This window comes from Aethalodelphis obliquidens, unplaced genomic scaffold (genome assembly GCF_003676395.1).
Source record: "Aethalodelphis obliquidens isolate GAN/ISIS:26980383/991018 unplaced genomic scaffold, ASM367639v1 scaffold6, whole genome shotgun sequence".
Lineage (NCBI taxonomy): Eukaryota > Metazoa > Chordata > Mammalia > Artiodactyla > Delphinidae > Aethalodelphis > Aethalodelphis obliquidens.
The window spans coordinates 11,408,837-11,429,288 of NW_020837950.1; the positions used below are offsets into that span (position 1 = coordinate 11,408,837).

The following is a 20,452-nucleotide window of genomic DNA, read 5'->3' on the forward strand; positions in this document are numbered from 1 at the left end:
TTATTCTGAACTTCCTCTTTTAAAAATAAAGAGTCTGTTCAAACTACAACAGGATATATAAGGGTAAAGGCTGGTAATTTTGAGACACTACAGTTTGCTATGGTAGAGGGGCAGAAAGGGATCACTTTAAAATCTAACAGGTTTCTAAGAATTAATGAAGAGTGCTGCCTAAGATAGAGGAAGAGTTTAGGGAGAGAATTGTCTTTAGATTTAAATTAGATTCTGTGACTTTTATAAATTATCATTTTACTCACCGAGCATTAAAGGTTTTCCTCCCTGGCTCCAAAGATACCATCTTATTCCAAAGGGAGTTCCCTCGCGGTCCAGTGGTTAGGACTCCGCGCTTCCACTGCCGAGGGCGCAGGTTCCATCCCTGGTCGGGGAACTAAGATCCTGCACAGCCGCAAGGCGAGGCCCCCATCCCCACCCCCAAATGTTCCAAAGGTTTTCTGTAAGTACAGAAATGCCTGTCACTGGCAGGCTCAGAGCAGCAAGGTCAAGGGTGGGTAGGTAGCTAGAGAGGTAGGTAATTAAGAGGAAAGAAAGGAGAGGGAGGAAGGGAGGAAGATTACTTACCTAGATGTGGTAAAATGTGATCTCTGAGAGCCAGAGTGCCTGGGTTCAAATCCTCATCCACTATTTGCTAGCTCTTTGTCTTGATCAAGTTACTCTATTTCTTATGCCTTAGATTACTCATCTGTAAAATGGAGACATTACTAGTACCTACTGCAAGATATATTTATGAGGGATGCATGTGTTAATATATGTGAAGCACTTAGTAACAGTGTCTTGTATCTGACAAGGGCTATAGAGAGGAGTTAGCTACAGTGATTTTATTATAGATGGAGGTGATGAGTTTAAGTAAAAGTTAGGAAATTTAGGTGATGATTCTGCTTTGTGCCTCTTCATTGGCTGCTTCCCCAAATGTACCCTTGTCAGTGTTGTATGTAATAAACATGGGTGCTTGAAGTCTGTGGTCTCCTCATGTCTGCCTGTGACACAGGAAGGTGGAAAGCACTAGAAGGACTGCTTTTGTGACAAATATGAATTTTAAAGTAAAAAAAAAATATCCTTGGCTTAAGTAAAGCTTGGGAAGGAAGGAGTTGGTTGGATATGGCATAGGGTTATACTTTAATTTATTGGGTAAATCTCTCTGTCACTTTGAGAAGTTAGAGACAAGCTCTGTAGTAGGCATAATTAACATATAATATTGTAAAGCTTCTGGATTAACTCATGCAGTGCTGATGCTGGAACCCTAGATTCTGAAAAAAAAAGTTAGTAGACCTGATCCACGCCCACCTCTCTCTTCTTGAGTCAGTGTTCCCTGTCATGATGAACATTTCCAAGAAGTAGGGACTCAGTCCCGCATATCCCCAATAAGGGTGAGCCTAAAGACAGTGATTAAATAGGGGCGAAGGGGGTGAGCTAGGGTAAGGGTGAGAGGAGATCCCACTGCAGCCCAGCCTGGCCAATTTAAACCCTCTGAAGTTCCTGCTAACCTGAGAAAGGAGGGGAAAATTCGTTTTACTTCAAAACAATCATCCCTGGGGCTTCCCTGGTGGCGCAGTGGTTGAGAGTCCGCCTGCCGATGCAGGGGACATGGGTTCGTGCCCCAGTCCGGGAAGATCCCACATGCCGCGGAGCGGCTGGGCCCGTGAGCCATGGCTGCTGAGTCTGCACGTCCGGAGCCTGTGCTCCGCAACGGGAGAGGCCACAACAGTGAGAGGCCCGCGTACCACAAAAACAAAAAAACAATCATCCCAAAGCACTTCATTCTCTCTTGGGTTCCTTTCTGTAATACCATGTACCTGGCTCTTACTACTGTATTTAAGATGTCTGCTGCCTTGCCTATGTCCACGTTAAATAGCTATACTATGTAAGCAGGAAGTACTTGACATATGATTTAAATGAGGGTAGGTATATGCTTTAAGAGTGTAGCCCACTAGACATCTAATGGATTCCAAGCTTAATTTTTATAAGAAGTAATAATAAATATACTTTCCCTTGTAAGACAGGGACCGTGCAGGATGGTCCCCCGCTGCTCTGGCCACACACACACATTTTCCTTCCCTGCTGTTTCTTCTCTTTAGCTCTTTCATAATCTAACATACTATATATTTTACTGATCTATCCATTCAATGCCTGTCTCCCCCGATGAGATTATAGGGTTCACGAGGGCAGGGATTTTTGTCTGTTTTGCTTACTGTTACAGCCCCAGTACCTAGAACAGTGTCTGCCACTTAGAAGGTACTTGATAATATTGATTGAGTGAATGAAATACACAAATATTAGTTATTATAATTTTACTCTTTAAAGCAATTGTACCAGTTGAGAAGATAACGTTTAAAATTTTTAAATGAAAGCCCTCAGATCCTTTTCTGATGTCCAGATAATATAAACTCGTCAGCCCAGGTATGGCAATGTCCGTTATCTAATTCTTCCTGTTGATACCGTTAATGGGATATTTAACAAATTAACCGAAAGAGAATACATAAAAGTAGAAAAAGACTTTTTGGTCTAAAGTAGTGGTGGAAGAGGGTGGGTAAAGGGATGTTAACAACGCATGCAGCCGAGGCCAAGGCATGTATATGTTGCGTGTATGTGGAAACCAAAAGCTGTCTTGGAGGCGTTAATCCTTTTATAATATTGCCATTCTTCTGGTGGGTTCTGTGTTTATCACATACATTCTTTAGGAGGACTCTCATATGTATACCTGCATGCCTTCAGCTCTTTGAACTCACTTTTCCAATGTCCGTTAGTTAGTGTCATGACCAACTATTGTTGCTGACACCACCAGTACAGATATATGGCATCAGTGCCAGTAATCGGCACTTTTTCAGATGAAAACTAGTACCTCGGTGTGTGTGTGTGTGTACAGTTTCTTCCTCTTATGCTTTAGTCATGCATTAATACAATGCCCAATTTCAGCAAAGGTTTTGAAATTCTAAATACATAGTGTAAAATTTACTTCTGGAAAACTATATACTGCTATTAAATAAAGAGCAAACACACATTTACTTGATCTTTACATCGGCTATATCTTTAAGCCTTTAGGTAAGTGAAAATAAAAAAGAATGTTCTCTTAGTAGGATGTAAAAGGGACTTTAATAGATACTACCTGTATTTAAAATAGCCCACATAACAATTTCCTGGCTTCTTACCAGGTCTTCACTCATGCTCCAATTTCTCTTCTCCCAGGCCTGTCTGAATCTTCTTATTCCTTTTTCCAGATCTACCTTAGAGCTCATCTTGTCTCAAGCTTCTGTTTTGCACCTGTATTTTTTTTTTTTTCTCTACTGTCTCAGATCTCAGATTTGCCTGCTGTCAGTCCACTCTAAAAACAAAGTTGCCTTGTTAAAACAAAGGGTGCTCTTCCAGGGATGACCAAGGCACACCAGAGCTATCAGAAGTTAAGGCAGCAAATGTAACATGTGTCTACTCTGATGCCACTGACACACAGTTTTTATACTGATACATCTCCCTACATCGAGGGCTATGTAATAGGAGTCAGTGTCACTACCAGTAGAAGGGATGACTTTTACTTTTTTTGTGTACTTGTCTATATTGTGTGCATTTATAATAATTTGTGTGCATTGTTTTTGCCAAGACCGTAGATATCTGTGTGCCATATATGTATTTTTTAAATTAACTCTGTTCAAAGCAAAAGTAGGGAGAAGTTGCTCATTTTTGTTTAGGGCAGGCGGTAGTTTTAATGATTGCTTTTAGATATCCAGTGAAAAGCTGCCCTCTCCTTACCACCTTACTCTTAAAATTTATCATCCTGAGTTGGTTTGTTTCCTATGTTTTTGCATTCTTGGTAATGGTTGGTATAAGAATTCACACATAAACACACACACACACTCTCTCTCTCTCTGTCACATGTGCTCACCCACTTGACTGACACCCATTCATACACCAAACCTCCAAACCAAAAATATTCTTCCTAATGCTTAAAGCATGTCACACATCCAGAATTGATAAAAATTCTTATATAATATACTCAATTACTCTTATATACAAGGCAGATTTTCTGGGTTCCTTTTGTAATCAAAAGGAATTTAGTCTAAAGTCGATAGTTTTTTGGAAACACTGCCTTAGTATCATTGAAAAATTGCTTCCATTTTCCTTTCATCAGAACCTGGCAATTTAGTTTTATACAATATTTAACATGATTATAATCTTAGACTTGTTCTGGATTTTGACCCTTTACTAAGTAACCTGCTGATAATTTTCTTGTCACTACTGATAGCTTTAGATTATTTCATTTGGGAGTAATAAAACTGTTTCTCTTAAAAAAATACAGGTAGATAAACAGATTTAAAACTTTCTTGTCACTCTGGCCTTTTTACTTCCCATCCTGGCTACTTCAAATTGCTAAAGTTTATGGGATTTAATAAGGTTCGCAATTACAGAATAACAACTAAGGGAAAACTTGAGGTCACAAGTTTGAAATGTTTGTTTTAGGAAGAGTTTCAGATTTGTTCCTCTCTTTGTACGCTGTGGAGCTCATGTTAATCCTGGTTCAGGTGGTCCCAGATGTCACAGGTTAGCTTTCAGGGACCCTCCTCCAGCCCATCTTCTGGTCTCTTCTCCCCTCGTCTCCCAGCTGCCTGAACTGACAAACTCAACCCCCAGAGTGGGTTCCATCTCTTCACTGCTTGAAGAGGAGTGTATTTACTCTGCTTAAGTGCTTCAGGTCCTGCTGATCCATTGTTATGTACGGACTGTATTTATTATGCATGAATCATGTTTTACCACTCCTTTTTCTTTCTCTGTCCCTTCTGTTTTTCTCTGCCTGTTACCAATAAATCCATTTCCAGTTCCAAATGGATGAAGTAAAAAAAATGAGGGTTTAGTTCTTGTGTAATTTTTGCCTCTATCTTTTTTCTGCCAGGCTTATCATAAATCCAATTATTGGTACTGATTAGTAGAAAAGATGAAGGACACTCACTCCAAGTTACCTACCCCAGATACAATGAAAAGAAAAAAAAACCAATATTTGCTAAAAATAGAACATTTCTAAGAAATCATAGTAGTATTTTTTGAGTACTTTCTGTATACCAGGAAGTTTTCTAAGCACTTTCTATGTGTGTTCATATATAAAGTGTTTAGAACTCAACAACTCAAGTGAAGTAAGAATTACTGTTTTCTTTGACTACAGCAAGCAGAACAATGTAGTGGACATCCATCTTGTTTCTAGGAAGGTGAATTTAAAAAATCATTTGTTTCCTTTTAGTCAGTATTGGTGTATGAATAAAATATTTCAGTTAAATTTCCTTCTCTATGAAATGTCAGAGCTTTTGTCTTCTTGGGTCTTCCCCAGATCCATTTGTTACAGTAGGTTTGCTATCAAATTTTCAGGCTGCTGTTGAGCGTTTTGTATCTGGCAATTTTAACACCTCCCTTCTTTCTGTACCACCCACTCAAGTTCATTTCAGGTGCCCTTAGCAAATGACTCCCAAGGCCTTTAAGTGGCCAAAGCTCATTGACCAATGAGGAGAGGTGTGCCATGTATAACAGAGTTACGCAGTTCCTGGATCAGGAGCGAAGTTTGCTTAAGGAAAGCTTTTGTTAACATTAGCCTGTTGCATCCAGATTTCAAGACTGGAAAGGTAGGGAACACCTTATTTGTTGTAATTGGAAGAGAGGAGTTGGTTAAAGTAATTTAGATCACGTAGAATAAACAAATGATCTGTTTTGTTTTTAACCGAAGGCAAAAAAAGAAGAAAGAAAAAAAAAGGACGTTTGTGAGAATTTCAAATGCTGCACAGTTTGTCTTACCAGCAGCAAAACCGAAATTCCTAAGCTAAGAACATTTTTTTTTTAAATTAGTTTGTCTAGCATCTCTTCACTTTAACAAACTTGAAAAAACTAGGTGGGAAAAAAAAGTCATGTTTTCATAGATTGCTGCTATTTTAATTATGGGACAAAAAGCAGGAATTTATCAATAATGTCCACATTTATTTTCCAAAGTCATTTCAGAGTCAGTCGTTAAAGAAGAAATTTTAAGTGACATGTGGTAAGGAAAAATGAGAAATTAATGGAATTAGCTCTTGAGAGTTACTGCACAGAAGTTAGTGATAATGACTTTTCCTCTGAGTAAAGTGCTGGTATAAGATATAGACTCTCTTGTATCAATCATTTTTTCAAACCAATAGTAAACTTTATAAAATGGAATTAGTTAAGTGTAGGTTTATATACTTTAAAGACTACATAAATTAGTTTCACTTTTATTAGAACGAATAGTTTAGTTATAATTTATGTGCTGTTTAGATTTGTTCTAATATTAACTCAAAGAAACCAGAGATAAAGAATCTTTATTCGCTTCTTTCTACCTGGAAATGGAGCGATTTGGATAGCATTTGAAGCTAATCCTGAAAAGAAAAACCCTCTTCATTATGAATAAAGTATGATGAATCAATGTTGCGACAAAATGTATACATTGAAAAAACATTTATTATTATACGTATTCGTTAGCCTACATCTAATGTTTAGTATCAGAAGGTAAGTTTGAGTTCAAAGAGAAGTTTAACTGGTTTCCCATGATTGCTTTTTCCCAGAAATGTCTTAATATGGGCTTTAAAAGCTGTAAATTTAAAAGCTGTAAATTTCTAACAGAAATTAGATAATGTATTTGTTTAAAAATATAATATGAGAGATGGTACCATCTGGTAAAATTTTTTTTTAATTTTTATTTTATATTGGATTATAGTTGATTAACAACGTCGTGTCAGTTTCAGGTGTACAGCAAAATGATTCAGTTATACATGTATCTGTTCCTTTGCAAATTCTTTTCTCATTTAGGTCGGTGCAGAATATTGAGCAGAGTTAATTTTAGTGTTTAGTTAAAACTCTATTTTTGTTTAACTTGTAAAGATAATTTTTTTAGTGCACATTATCCCTAGGTATAAATGCCCAGTGATTTCAGTTATCTCAGATTCTCCCCTTTTCAAAAATTATTTTTATATGCTCCTTTAAAAGACTTGCATCCTGAAATTTTCTACTTATATTAGACTTGTTCATAATGCCGCCTTATGAGAAGTCTACTCTCGAGATCTCCCTCCTAAGTCTCTTGCTGTGGTTGACTCTTTGGGGGAGGTGGATGTAGATCAAGAACCAGTCACGGAGTTAACTATTCACAGCAGCCATCTTCTCTGGTACAAGTAAATGCTGTTTCTCAATTCCAAGCTGAGGTTCAAAGGTTTAGACTAACTTCACAGATCAGAGGTCAGGCACGAATTGCTGCAATTTGTAGTTCAGTTCTGCCGATATGACAGAATTTCACAGCTATGATGATTGCTTTTTCCACTTCTGCACACAGGCCAGGCTGGGCAGTTAACAGCATAATTTGTACAAGTCAGCCCTTGGCACCCAGGTTTAATGAGTAACTAGCTGGTGCCTTAGGTTTCACTGGTACAAGGTGCACATTATAAAAAGGGTCAAATGTCAATGCACAAAGATGGAGGGGGGCTGGGTAGTGATCTATCAATAACCACCACCTGTGAATCGTACGTAAAGAATTAGTAACTTGCGTTAATTTTAAAAATAATTTCTCTGATGTGAATGTTAGCGTGTTTGTTTTCTTTGCTACTAAAAGAGGTAGATTATTTTATTAAACGTTAGCAAGAAAGATCTGATTAGAGATTATTGACAACCGTAGAAAGTGAAATTGCAGGCTCTGTTTACTCCTTTCATGGGGTCTCTGATTTCTCAAAAACTTCCCCAAATGTGCCAGCTTTTCAAGAATCTAGGGAACAAATTGGGTAATGAGGTATTTCTGAGCTCATGATATTTATGAGTATCTAACATTCTCTACTTTTCATCCAAAAAGTTAAACTCCTATCTTTATTTCTAACCCAAGTTGAGAATATCTTTTACTGTTTAAAGTTGAATATTGAGACGCTTCAAAAAATTCTTAGATGTTGGGCCTTGAAAATCCGTGGGTTTGCCATTCACAGTTCTGACTTCTCATAAATGACTCTGAAGCTGCAATATAAATACATATAGAGTAATTTGTCACTTTTGTGATAACACAAATTTTAGTTTTCCACTCTTCCAGACTGGGGTGTAGAAGCAATCGGATTCTTCCATAGAGCAGAATAATTAAGAGCACAGATTCTGGTCTCAGACCTCCTGGGGTTGAATCCCAGCTTCATCATTTACAGTTAAAGGACCTGAGCAAATGGGCAGCCTCCTTCTGTTTAGTTCCCTCATCTCCAGGATGAGTATAACCACAGAATTTGCTTTGTGCGGTTGTAGTAATGATTAAATAAGACAGGGTACACGAAATGCTTAGCACGGTGCCTGGTGCATAATAAGTACTCTGTGAATATTAGCTGTTATTAATATTATTAAGTTACATGCTTTGTGCACAAGCCTCCCCTACCCTGTACATCATCCCAACTTGTTTAGACTTGGTCTTTCCTCTGTTCAATTCAGGAGGGACACAAGATAAGGCATAGCTGGGTAAGGCGATCTGGGAATGTTTTAGATGCATTCTTTTTGAATATCATGGGGAAGTGTATTTTTAACTTCCTTGGTTTCAAGTCTAGCACTCTTTTATATGCTAGTTTTCCCCCCTAATTGATTTGCTGTCACGTGGCAAAAACTGTAAAAAAAGATAAATCCAAATCATCTGGTTTCCTTTGAGAGTTGTTTTCCTTCTGCCCTTTGGTGAGAAACATTTGAGTTAAAAAAGAAAAAAAATCCATAAATGATACCATACCAGTGGGCTAAATTCTATCCCCGATGACATGTATTATACTTACTAGAATTCATTCTTTCTTTCCAGAAACACCAGAAATGAAAATCTTAAAACGGTGATTTTCTGTGTTCTATTTCTTCATTTTGTTCCCTTGCAACACAGAAGTGGCATCTGAATAAAAACGTGATACTACCAATGACGATATATAAATTATGTGTTTAGCATTAAAAAGTAGTAACAATTCCTCACACTAATTAAAGTATGAAGCACCTACTCCTGTGCTAGGATTGTGTGTGGGACACTGGGATTATAGTAATGAGTCAGATCTAGATTCTGCCCCGGGCAAATTTACAATTGCCTGGAGAAGACTGCTATTATACCAACTACTGTAAGATTAAACCATATAAAGTTGCCCATATTCTACCGTTTTTGTCCCCCCAAACAGCAATTTCATGAGGTTCAAGCCAGTGTTATGAGAAGTGCTGTGAGGGATTATATGATGTTTCGGGAATGTTCTGAGGGGCTCCAGGGATGACCTCTGAGGAGTGACGTGTAAGGATGAGAACAAGTTGGCTAGGTAGGAGCATTGGTGAGGGTTTAAGGCACTGGGAACAGCAAGTGTTAAGGAGGAAGTGACACAAGATGAGGCTGGAGGGAGCAGCCAGTCTTCCTTATACACCTTACTAGGGATACTGATTTTATTCTAAGGGCAGTGGAAGAGAGTGTAGAGGTTTAAGCAGGAGGGTGACATGATCGAATTGTGTGTTTTTAAAAGGTCACTTAGCCTGTCTTGAGAGCCAGATTGATTGCAGCAGGCAAGAGTGGATGGGTGAAGTCAGCTGGGATACTACTGCAGGCATCCAGGCCGGAGTTGATGGTTGGCAGTTTACACGATGCCTTCAAATGTAGTGTCTCATTTTATCCTTGTAATGACTCTCACATGTGGTGTTAATAGCAGCTTCATTATACCGGTGAGGATGCTGAGGCCAAAAAGCTGAGTGGCATACGGGTGGTCTCACACTGCTGGTGGCAGAGCGAGAACCAGAACTCAGTTACTAGACTGTTGCCCTGGTAGTCTCCTGGTAGCTTTAGGCCCGTGTCCTAGCGTCCCTGGGTGTGGGCAACTGGTTTATCTTTAGAAAGGATTTTTTTTTTTTTTTGCGGTACGCGGGCCTCTCACTGTTGTGACCTCTCCCGTTGCGGGCTCCGGACGTGCAGGCTTAGCGGCCATGGCTCACAGGCCCAGCTGCTCCGCTGCATGTGGGGTCTTCCCGGACCGGGGCACGAACCCGTGTCCCCTGCTTCGGCAGGCGGACTCTCAACCACTGAGCCACCAGGGAAGCCCAGGATTTGTTTTTAAGAAACAGAATTCTCATTTGTTGGTGGAGGAGTCAGGGTGAGAAAGTTATTTTTAGCCTCGGTTTATGCGTGAGAGTTGAGAGAAGCAGAGTGTGACATGGAACTTGATATTAGATTGGAACATCCTTTGGGAAATAATACATTTATTAATTTCACATACTTATTTACACCCTGCCTCATTGCAAAAGTGGATTTGAACTGCTTTCAAAAATACATATGGTAGACAAAGAAGAGAGGGTAAAAAAATCAGGGTAGGCAAATTAAGATGATGCCACAGGCGTCATAAGTCCAACAAACGATTGCCCTCAGATCCCACCATTTGTTGAAGAAGGACCCATGAGTAACTCTTAAGATTCACATGCCTGAAAAATTGAAAACAAACCAGTGTTCTGCTCAGAACAGCTTTTTCTTCTACTGGAATCTAAGCAAATTTCCCCAGTTGAGCTTCCTAAAGACTTCATGATATAATGGACAATATCCATAGCTTTTTCATACAACAAGGAATGGGTGAGGGGTTGGAATGAATTAATTAACCCAGTTTATGTCTGGAAATAATTCTTTTCTCTAAGAAATGCCCCACAAATTTTACATGACCTTCAGTAAGACAGTTTCCTCCACAGTAAAATGGAGGATTTGTACTAGAGATCGACTTCTCAAACAGGGTGCCCTGAGACACCCAATTTTGTGTCAGGAGGAGTGTGAAGCCACGGGGAGAAAGTAGCATGTGGGTTTCGCTTGAAGATTTTTATGACAAAATAATATTAAAATATTTATGAAATGGGTTATGTTTGGAGCCATTCTGGAAAATCGGATTTTTCTGGAAACAAATAGTCCGAAGTGTTTTTTTTTTTTTTTACATCTTTATTGGAGTATAATTGCTTTACAATGGTATGTTAGTTTCAGCTTCACAACAAAATGAATCAGTTATATATATACATATGTTCCCATATCTCTTCCCGCTTGCGTCTCCCTCCCTCCCACCCTCCCTATCCCACCCCTCCAGGCGGTCACAAACCACCGAGCTGATCTCCCTGTGCTATGCGGCTGCTTCCCACTAGCTATCTACCTTACGTTTGGTAGTGTATATATGTCCATGCCTCTTTATCGCTTTGTCACCGTTTACACTTCCCCCTCCCCATAGCCTCAAGTCCATTCTCTAGTAAGTCTGTGTCTTTATTCCTGTTTCACCCCTAGGTTTTTCATGACATTTTTTTTTTTTAAATTCCATATATATGTGTTAGCATACGGTATTTGTCTCTCTCTTTCTGACTTACTTCACTCTGTATGACAGACTCTAGGTCTATCCACCTCATTACAAATAGCTCAATTTCGTCTCTTTTTATGGCTGAGTAATATTCCATTGTATATTTGGGGGAAATTTTCTGTTACTTTGAATAGCTGTGAAAGGCACTTGAATTCTTCTTCCCATCATTAAGATTTAGCACAAAACTATATAAAACCTATAATTTCATTTATATATTAATAATTTGCTTCCAATTCATAGAGTTTACATGTCCATTACCATGATATTATTTCTCAAAGGAAAAAATTTGCCATTATAGAGAGAAAACTTACAATTCTGCACAAATATGTGCCAGGAATGGTGCTTTACAAGTATTTTCTCTGTTCTCCATGCAGTCCTGCAAGGAATTAGCTCCACTTTATGGATGTGGAGACTGAGGCTCAGAAAAGTTGAATAAATTTGTCTGGATTCACTTAACTAGTAAATGAATAGTGCAGGAGTCTACATTTTATTCTGTTGCCTTGACAGGGTAGAATTAATTTCAGGACACGGCTTGTGTAATTTGCACATTTATTTTTATTTATGAAACACTGTGATGCTGATCATTAGGTATTATCCAGGATGTAGCATTTAGAAAATCGACCTCACAGACGAAGGGTGAGGATTATATGCTTTGAGATGTACAGAGTTTAACAGCAATTACTCTATGATTTATTTGAGGGTGTGGCTTTTTTTTTTTTTTAGTAGATCATTGATAATAAGGATTAAAGCCAGCTCATGATTTAGTTATTTTTTTAAACATCTTTATTGGAGTATGATTTAGTTTTTTGTTTTTTGTTTTTTTAGCTTTTTTAATTTATTTACTTTTGGCTTCGTTGGGTCTTCGTTGTTGCGCGCGGGCTTTCTCTAGTTGCGGCAAGCGGAGGCTACTTCTTTTTGTAGTGCTCGGGCTTCTCATTGCAGTGGCTTCTCTTGTTGCGGAGCATGGGCTCTAGGCGCGCGGGCTCAGTATTTGTGGCATGTGGGCCTAGTAGTTGTGGCTTGCAGGCTCTAGAGCGCAGGCTCAGTAGTTCTGGCACATGGGTTTAGTTGCTCTGCTCCACGGCATGTGGGATCTTCCCAGACCAGGCCTCGAACCCGTGTCCCCTGCATTGGCAGGCGGATTCTTAACCACTGCGCCACCAGGGAAGCCCTGATTTAGTTTTATTGCTTGTGTTCCCATAAAGTTATGAATCCCATTGAATGCCTTGCCAGTCATTGCATTATAGAGATAGTTATGGCAGAATAATTTTGGAGCTGTAACTGACTTTAGAAGCCATTTATTTATTTGTTTGTTTATTTATTTATTTATTTTGGCTGCACCGGGTTTTAGTTGTAGCACACGGGATCTTCGTTGCAGCATGCGGGCTTCTTAGTTGCGGCATGCGGGCTTCTTAGTTGTGGCATGCAGACTCTTAGTTTAGGCATGCATGTGGGATATAGTTCCCCGACCAGGGGAACCAAGGCCCCCTGCATTGGGAGCACGGAGTCTTATCCACTGGACTGCCAGGGAAGTCCCTAGAGGCCATTTAATTGGCAGGTTCCAAATTGTGCTCTGTGGTCCTAAAGATCCTATGGTGTTTCCATACAGCCCCCGTGGATGATGGAGCAGAATGGGTGGAGATGCTTCCCCATATCATCCCCAACCACCAGTTTAGCCAGCTCCTGTTTTATCAGTTTGTTTCTGCATCTAGGTAAATTTTTGGTGGAAGAAAGGACGCTACACCTAAAAAAACGAAGGAAAACAAAACAAATAGTAAAAAACCAGTTTGAAAACTACTGGTAATCCAACTCTTTTATTTCTTCAGGGGAGCAAACTTTGGCTCAGCCAGGTAAAATAATTTGCCTGAGAACACAGAACAAGGCATGGCAGAGCTAGAATTAAAATCCCAGTCTTCTAGGTGCTCCGAGTCTGGTGTTGCAGCCACTGTGCCATATTGAATCGTGGAAGTCATCTGGATCTTCAGATGGCTTAATGAGGGCTCTCCATAGTGAGGAGAGAATATTCCTGAAGTTTGGTAGATTATATTTTCAGATGTGAAATACAGGTAAAAATTTTGTGCTTAGGATATATTTTAACGTCTCATCCAAAATACCCTTATCTTGAACTTAAGTTTCATAATCTGAATGTTTTCTATATCATGATTTTTAAGATTATCCTAGGATCCCAAATCCTACTTTTTATAGTAGTCCGTGCAAAGAACATCCTCAGAAGAGTCTTAACTCTTCATTTTAGGGCAGAATAACAAGTTGCTTTTATACCACTTCTAATCAGTTGGTAGTGGTTGGCTGGAGCGCTTGTTGCAGTGGTTTTTGAGACCCTCTTTGGATTCTGCAGGCAAGAATGTGATGATCCATAGTGACGTGTGGCATAAGCCCCCAAATGGGGCAGGGGGAGTCCATGAGCTAGATAGTATCATCTCTGTAAAGAGCACCACCTCTTCTTTTTGTGAATCTATAAGCATAAAATATAAGCTACATGTGTATTCATTCCTAAACATTGTGTTGTGCATTTTGGAGTCGGTGGCGGGGTGGGGTACAGATAAATGAGACAGAGGGGAAAATAAAACAAAGGAAGGAATTGGTTATTTTCTTATTACTGTTCCCTGTCTTTTCAAGGATAGAAGGAGGAATAAAGGGTTGCATTTCTTGGTTTGTAGAGACTATGTTAATTAGTAATAGTAATTCATTTTTTGAAGAAAATGGCCCCAAATTCGTAATGCACATACGAAAATTATATTCAAATAGAAAACATTCCTAGCAATTTTTTTTTTTTACCTCTTAGGATTTGCCTCAAAGGGCACTCCACAAATTGAACTGAGAAATCCCAAGGAAGCTGCCTGAATCTCCTTGCATATTCGTATTCAACATTGTGTAAAGGACCAGACAAATCAAATTGGTGGTTTTTGGTAAGTACACCCACTGGTGTCCTTTTCTTCTTCACTTAAGGAAAACATTAAATTTTCATTCTTATGAACCAAGATGTCTGCTGTATAGACAATGTGTACCTGGTGTATGTTTATGTCGCAACGTTAGTAGTACATAGAACTTGGTAAGTCATTTTGAACCGACAATATAAAATCCTTATTTCTTTGTTGTTTACATCTTTGTGGCCCAAGAGGAAAAACTACTGCTGCTGATATGTGAGCATCTTAGGAATTAAGGAAAAATGTGCATTGCTTATAAATGTCTCCCTCACAAAAAAAAAAAAAAAAAAAAGATCAAGGGTATTTCAATCAGAGTTGTCTTTCGAAATTTTGGATGCAAGGAAGGGTCCTTTGTACAAGCTATAGAAGATACTGGTGTGTTCTCGAACAATCCTTGTGCTTTCTCTAATTTCTGTTTCCTCACCTGTCATATAAGGTAAAAGTAACTACTGTTATGTTAGACTCTCCAAATCATGGCAATCCAATGAATTACAACATATGTAAATATACTGTGACAACTATATAATTCTCCACAGACAGAAGGTATTATTATTCGGTGGGTGATAATCCTATGTATGCTGTGGCAGGGATGGGGGCACAGAAGAAAGAAGCTGCTCGTATCAGCTTCACCCAGAACCTTGGATGGGCAGCCCTCCCGGCCACAGAAATGGCCCTCACTTAGCTTTGAAAGGTAGAGGCTGTAGATCCCTGTGTGTTAGGGAGGGGCTACTGGTGACACTGATTGCCCAGCAACTCCCCATGCCCCGCCGAAGTCCCTTTTCATATCCTCTAGGCTGGATTCTGGATTCAGGGACTCAGAGAGCTAAAATTGTTTTAATTATATATATTTAATTGTTTTAATTATATTTATTTTTTTCTATATATTTTTATATATTTTTTTTCTTTTTCTGAAAGCATATTAATTAAAGGAAACTTGGAAATTAAAGAATAACATAAAATTATTTATAATCCCACAATCGAAAGGTAACCACAGTTAACATTATAGTATATTTAGTCCTTTTAAAGTTTTTAAAAAATTTTCATATATATTCTAAAATATTTTTTAACAAGGTTAACAGAGTTGAGAACATGAAATAAGTACTCTAGCCTACAACTGTGCTGGAATTTTTATAGCCATTTCCATACTGCTGAACATTGTTTGTTACATCACATATAAATACATGCTATTATGTTCATTACATTATGCTATAAATACCACAGTAGTGAACATGCCTGACTATAAATTTTACTCATGTCTCCAATTATTTTCTTGGGGTAAATTTCTATCAGTGGAATTAATGAGAAGGAACTGCTTTTAATGACTACTGTAAAGCTCTTGATGTTGTCAAACTATCCTCCAGAAATGTACCCAATTATATTTGCCTTCCCATCCCCACCTATTATATATGACAATGTTCATACCACTACACACATGTACAGATTGAATTCTATCACGTTGAGAAGATGTAAAATTATAAATATTTCTACAGAAGCTCAGGAAGTATAAACCTGTTCCCTCCCCCTGGCCCAGCCCAACCTTAACCAACACCAGGTCTCTGAAGTAGAAGACAGTATCATCCAATCGACACTGCATCCACCTTGATCTCTCAGATCTGTTCATGGGGGAAAGCACCTATGAGGCTTGCATTCATTCACTTGGCATTCATTACGACTGCTTGTGTTCATTTCTGTACTATGTGCTTCCGGGGAACAAAAGAGCTTTTCTTTGTCTATGAGAAGCTTAATTCAGTTGGTGAGTCCAGACAAACAACAAACAAAAATACTTAACCTTGGATAGGTCACTTAACTTCTCAAGACCTGCTTCTTCTTCTTTAAAGTGAGAGGTTCAATTTGTCTATATCTAAAGAGTGTCTGAGGTGGTTTTTAGTAAAAATATGTGAGTACACAAAATAGTGAAAACAGCAATTAAAGATATCTAAACTTTGAACAACATGATGTGTTGTATAATTTCCATTATCCCACAGTGAAAGCACACCAGTTCTTTAGGAGAAAAAGGTTTCCCTGCGTTAAATACTAGGAAAAAATTTCAAGTTAATCATATTTTAAAATGTAAAAGTAAAGTAATAGGAAAATCCTTCAAGATGGCCTCTAAGGTTTCTTTTAGCTCTAACATCTATAATTCATAAGTAATAGATAAAATAGCAAAGGCCGAGGACCCCCAAAGCAAAGGAATGTCAGTGGGCTTCACAGAAATTTGGAGAGTCATGACTCGGATTTTAAAGCGATTGTTTCTACAGATGAGTTCTGTCTAATCGTCATCCTCACCACCCATACACTGAAAGTCTGTCCTAGTACTGGTACTGTTCATGAATTTTGATCAGATTTTCAAACTTTGGAACACACCCAACAGGTTTAAGGAGTAAATAGGCATGAATGTTTAGCTATCCTTCGCCATTACCACTTACATCCACCAGGAATGTTAAAATTGTCTGACTCAACTACTGAGATACACTGAGCAATGTCAGGGAGACTGGGCCAAACTTTGGCAAGAAAGTCTGCCACTGGCCATTGCTCTCTCTTTGAAGCAGACTGTCCCTTGCATTTTAACACACAGTAGATACTTCATAAATATTTGCTGGATTCCTTTCTACTCAGATTTTGTGCCACTTTGTAATACCGGTTTGTTTTGTACTCAGAAAAAAAAGTTACATATATGTTGGAACAACTTCCAAAATCTAAAAGCATGAAGGAATTGTAATAATACCTCAGACTAGCTCTAATCTTAATCTTGGAACAAGGACACGTTTTGACTAGATTTCACACACTTGAAAAGTCTCAGTTGAAAAGCCAATATATTGATCATTTGCCTCTCTTTGCAATTTGAATCGTAAATATGAAGAAAAAAGCTGCAAAACCTAGAACATCATTTGTCTAATCATTTTCCCATTTTCTCTTAAAGATCTGCATTCCTTCCTCCCTTTCATTCCATATATTAACTCTGCTGGTTTTCCATGACTCTTTTTTTTTTTTTTGTGGTAAAATATGCATAACATAAAATTTACCATTTTAACCATTTTTAGATGTACAGTTCAGAGACATTAAATACATTCCCATTGTTGTGCAAATATCACCACCATCCATCTCTAGAACTTTCTCATCTTCCTGTACTGAAACTTTGTACCCATTAAACAATAACTCTCCATTCCTCCCTCCCCCCAGCTCCTGGCAACCACCACTCTATTTTCTGTCTCTATAAATTTGACTATTCCAGGTATCTCATATAAGAGGAATTATACAATATTTGTTCCTTTGGGTCTGGCATGTTTCACTTAGCATAATATTTTCATGGTTCATCCATGTTGTAGCATGTGCCAGAATTTCCTGCCTTTATAAGGCTGAATAATTTTCTATTTTGTATATATACTACATTTTGTTTATCCATTCACGCATTGATGAACATATGGGTTATTTCCACCTTTGGGCTATGTGAATAATACTGCTGTGATCATGGGTGGTACTAATATCCGTTTGAATCCCTGTTTTCAATTCTTGTGAGTATAAACGCAGTAGTGGAACAGGTGGATCATGTGATAATTCTATGTTTAAGTTTTTGAGGATCTACCATACTGTTTTCCACAGCAGCTGCACCATTTTGTATTCCCACCAACAATGCACAAGGGTTCCAATTTCTCCACATTCCTGCCAACACTTATTTCTGTGTTGTTTTAAATCATAGACATCCCAACAGGTATGAAGTGGTATATTATTGTGGTTTTGATTTGCATCTTCCTAATGATTAGTGATGTTGAGCATCTTATGCTTATTAGCTATTTGTGTATCATCTTTGGAGAACTGCCTGTTTAGCCCTTCGCCAATTTTTAAATTGGTTGGCTTGCTTTTTTATTGTTGAACTGTAGGAGTTCTTTGTATACTCTGCATATTAATTCCTTAATATTTTGAGAAATTATTTTCTCCTGTTCCATGGGTTGCCTTTTCATTCTGCTTACAGTGTTCTTTGATTCACAGAAGTTTTCGTTTTGATGTAGCCCAATTTATCCATTTTTTTCTTTTGTTGCCTGTGCTTTTGGTGTCATAGAAATCAATGCCAAATCCAATGTCATGCAGTTTTTCCTCTATATTTTCTTCTAAGAGTTTTACAGTTTTAGCTCTTACATTTAGGTCTTTGATCCACTGTGAGTCAATTTTTGTATATGGTGTATGGTAAGGGCCAGGCTTCCTTCTAAAGAGGTACTTTTCAATCCTATCATGTCTCAGTGAAGGTGTGTGTCAGTTAAGCAACTGGCACACATATTCACATGTATGCTCATCCTCACTCACTTTTCTTTCTCGTGTAGGCTTTGGTGGTTTCCCAACAGACAGATGAGAGAAAGCTGAAGCAATTGGGGAACTAACAGCCCAGCAGGCTCAGCTCTTATAACTAGGATATAGCAGTGAGAGCTGTGAGGCAGTGGCCAGGATCAGCAAGCATTTTGATGCAAACATGCTTGATGAAATCCCCAATAAAAGAACAGCAGAGGTGCAGCGAACATTGTGGTAGATGACTCTTTTTGAATTATGGTTTTCTCAGGGTATATGCCCAATAGTGGGATTGCTTGGTCATATGGTAGTTCTAGTTTTAGTTTTTTAAGGAACCTCCTTACTGTTCTCCATAGTGGCTATATCAATTTACATTCCCACCAACAGTGCAGGAGGGTTCCCTCTTATCCACACCCTCTCCGGCATTTACTGTTTGTAGATTTTTTGAAGATGGCTGTTCTGACTGGTGTGAGGGGTGGGATAGGGAGGGTGGGAGGGAGACGCAAGAAGGAGGAGTTATGGGGATATATGTATATGTGTAGCTGATCCACTTTGTTATAAAGCAGAAACTAACACACCATTGTCAAGCAATTATACTCCAATAAAGATGTTAAAAAAAAAAAAAGAACAGCAGAGGTAGATAGCATTTTAGGCTGAGAAGAAAAAAGGGAGTGTGTGTGTATGTGTTGTGTTCGTGTGTGTGTGTGTGTGTGTGTGTGTGTGTTATATGTACATATACTTGGCAGCAGAGGGGAAGAGAGGTCACTCCATGCACTGTGACTGTGAATTTTGGGCTACAGCAAATTTTTATTTATTTATGTTCGTACAAAAATAAATTTCTCTTGGTGCTGCTTTAGAGAAACCAAACTAGATTAGCCACAGTTATGTGGGCAAACTGTATTTCCAAAACAGTTAATCCTAGTTCTGTTTTACAGTGAACAGAACCTAAATGTGCTTACAGTGTAAAATGTGAAGGTCTGCTTAGCCTTCGCTTGCAGAATCTTGAGAAGAAGAAACTACCAGGCGGTGTAAGCTGCCAGTATCACCAGGACCAAAGGTCTGCCCTGCACTCACTGCTCTGACAGGCTTGGAGATAACATCGCCCCACTCACATAACTCATAGTTGCAGGATTCTGCACATGAATTAGATCCTCAACATTAGAACCCAGTATTGGCAGTTGGGCATCCAAATCTCAAATAAATTACTGTTTATCTACTAAGACTCTGACTTCAGGACCTATGAGAAACACACTGTGACCCAGTCTGTCCCCTCTTGTTTTTCATGGGGGCTGGTTTACAGACATAAACTGTTTGCTGCTCTGGGTCCTCATCTTCTCTTTACCATAAAAGGCGACTTAGAGAAAAAGGAAATAACTAAGCCTCTTAAGTTTTCTGATGTCAGGTGGGATAAGCTAAGCCACACTTTCTAAAAACAGTTTGCAAGACTGGTGTACTATATTTCCCTTGAAGCATTAAAATCAGTTCATACTTTATTAACTCAAAGAATATCCAGTATTTCCCTGTGAGACTGAGAATAAATGACCAGCTTAAATCAGGGGCGTTTTTGCTGGTATGCTAAGTTTTCAATTGAAATATTAACTCCAAGTGCACACAAGGAAAGTACAGACTGCGTGAGACGTGAACAGCAATTACATCTCCAGCAATAGTCCCAGGAGTTTATTATACCTGAAAAATCGTAAGCTTCCTGACACTTGACCGTTTTATTCTAAATGCCCTAGGTTCAGGAAAACTCTGGAGATATATTTTCTGTTCATTTCCATCCTTAAATTTCAGTCTATATTTCATGAGTTTCTTTAACTAAGTTCTGCTTTCTGTATAACTTTTATATTCTATGTAACTTTTATGTAAATTTCCAGTTAACTTTAACTGCCTAGTTAAATT

General features: G+C 38.5%; 1 protein-coding gene across 3 annotated transcripts in view; it reads left to right on the top strand.

Annotated features, from left to right (window-relative positions):
• RBM47 (RNA binding motif protein 47) overlaps positions 1-20,452 on the top strand; it is a 165,588-nt gene that overhangs the window by 115,368 nt on the left and 29,768 nt on the right. For all 3 annotated transcript variants that reach the window (XM_027103107.1, XM_027103105.1, XM_027103106.1), the window contains exon 3: positions 14,131-14,254. The gene's annotated coding sequence lies outside the window, so the exon portion shown is untranslated. The remainder of the gene's footprint in view (positions 1-14,130; positions 14,255-20,452) is intronic.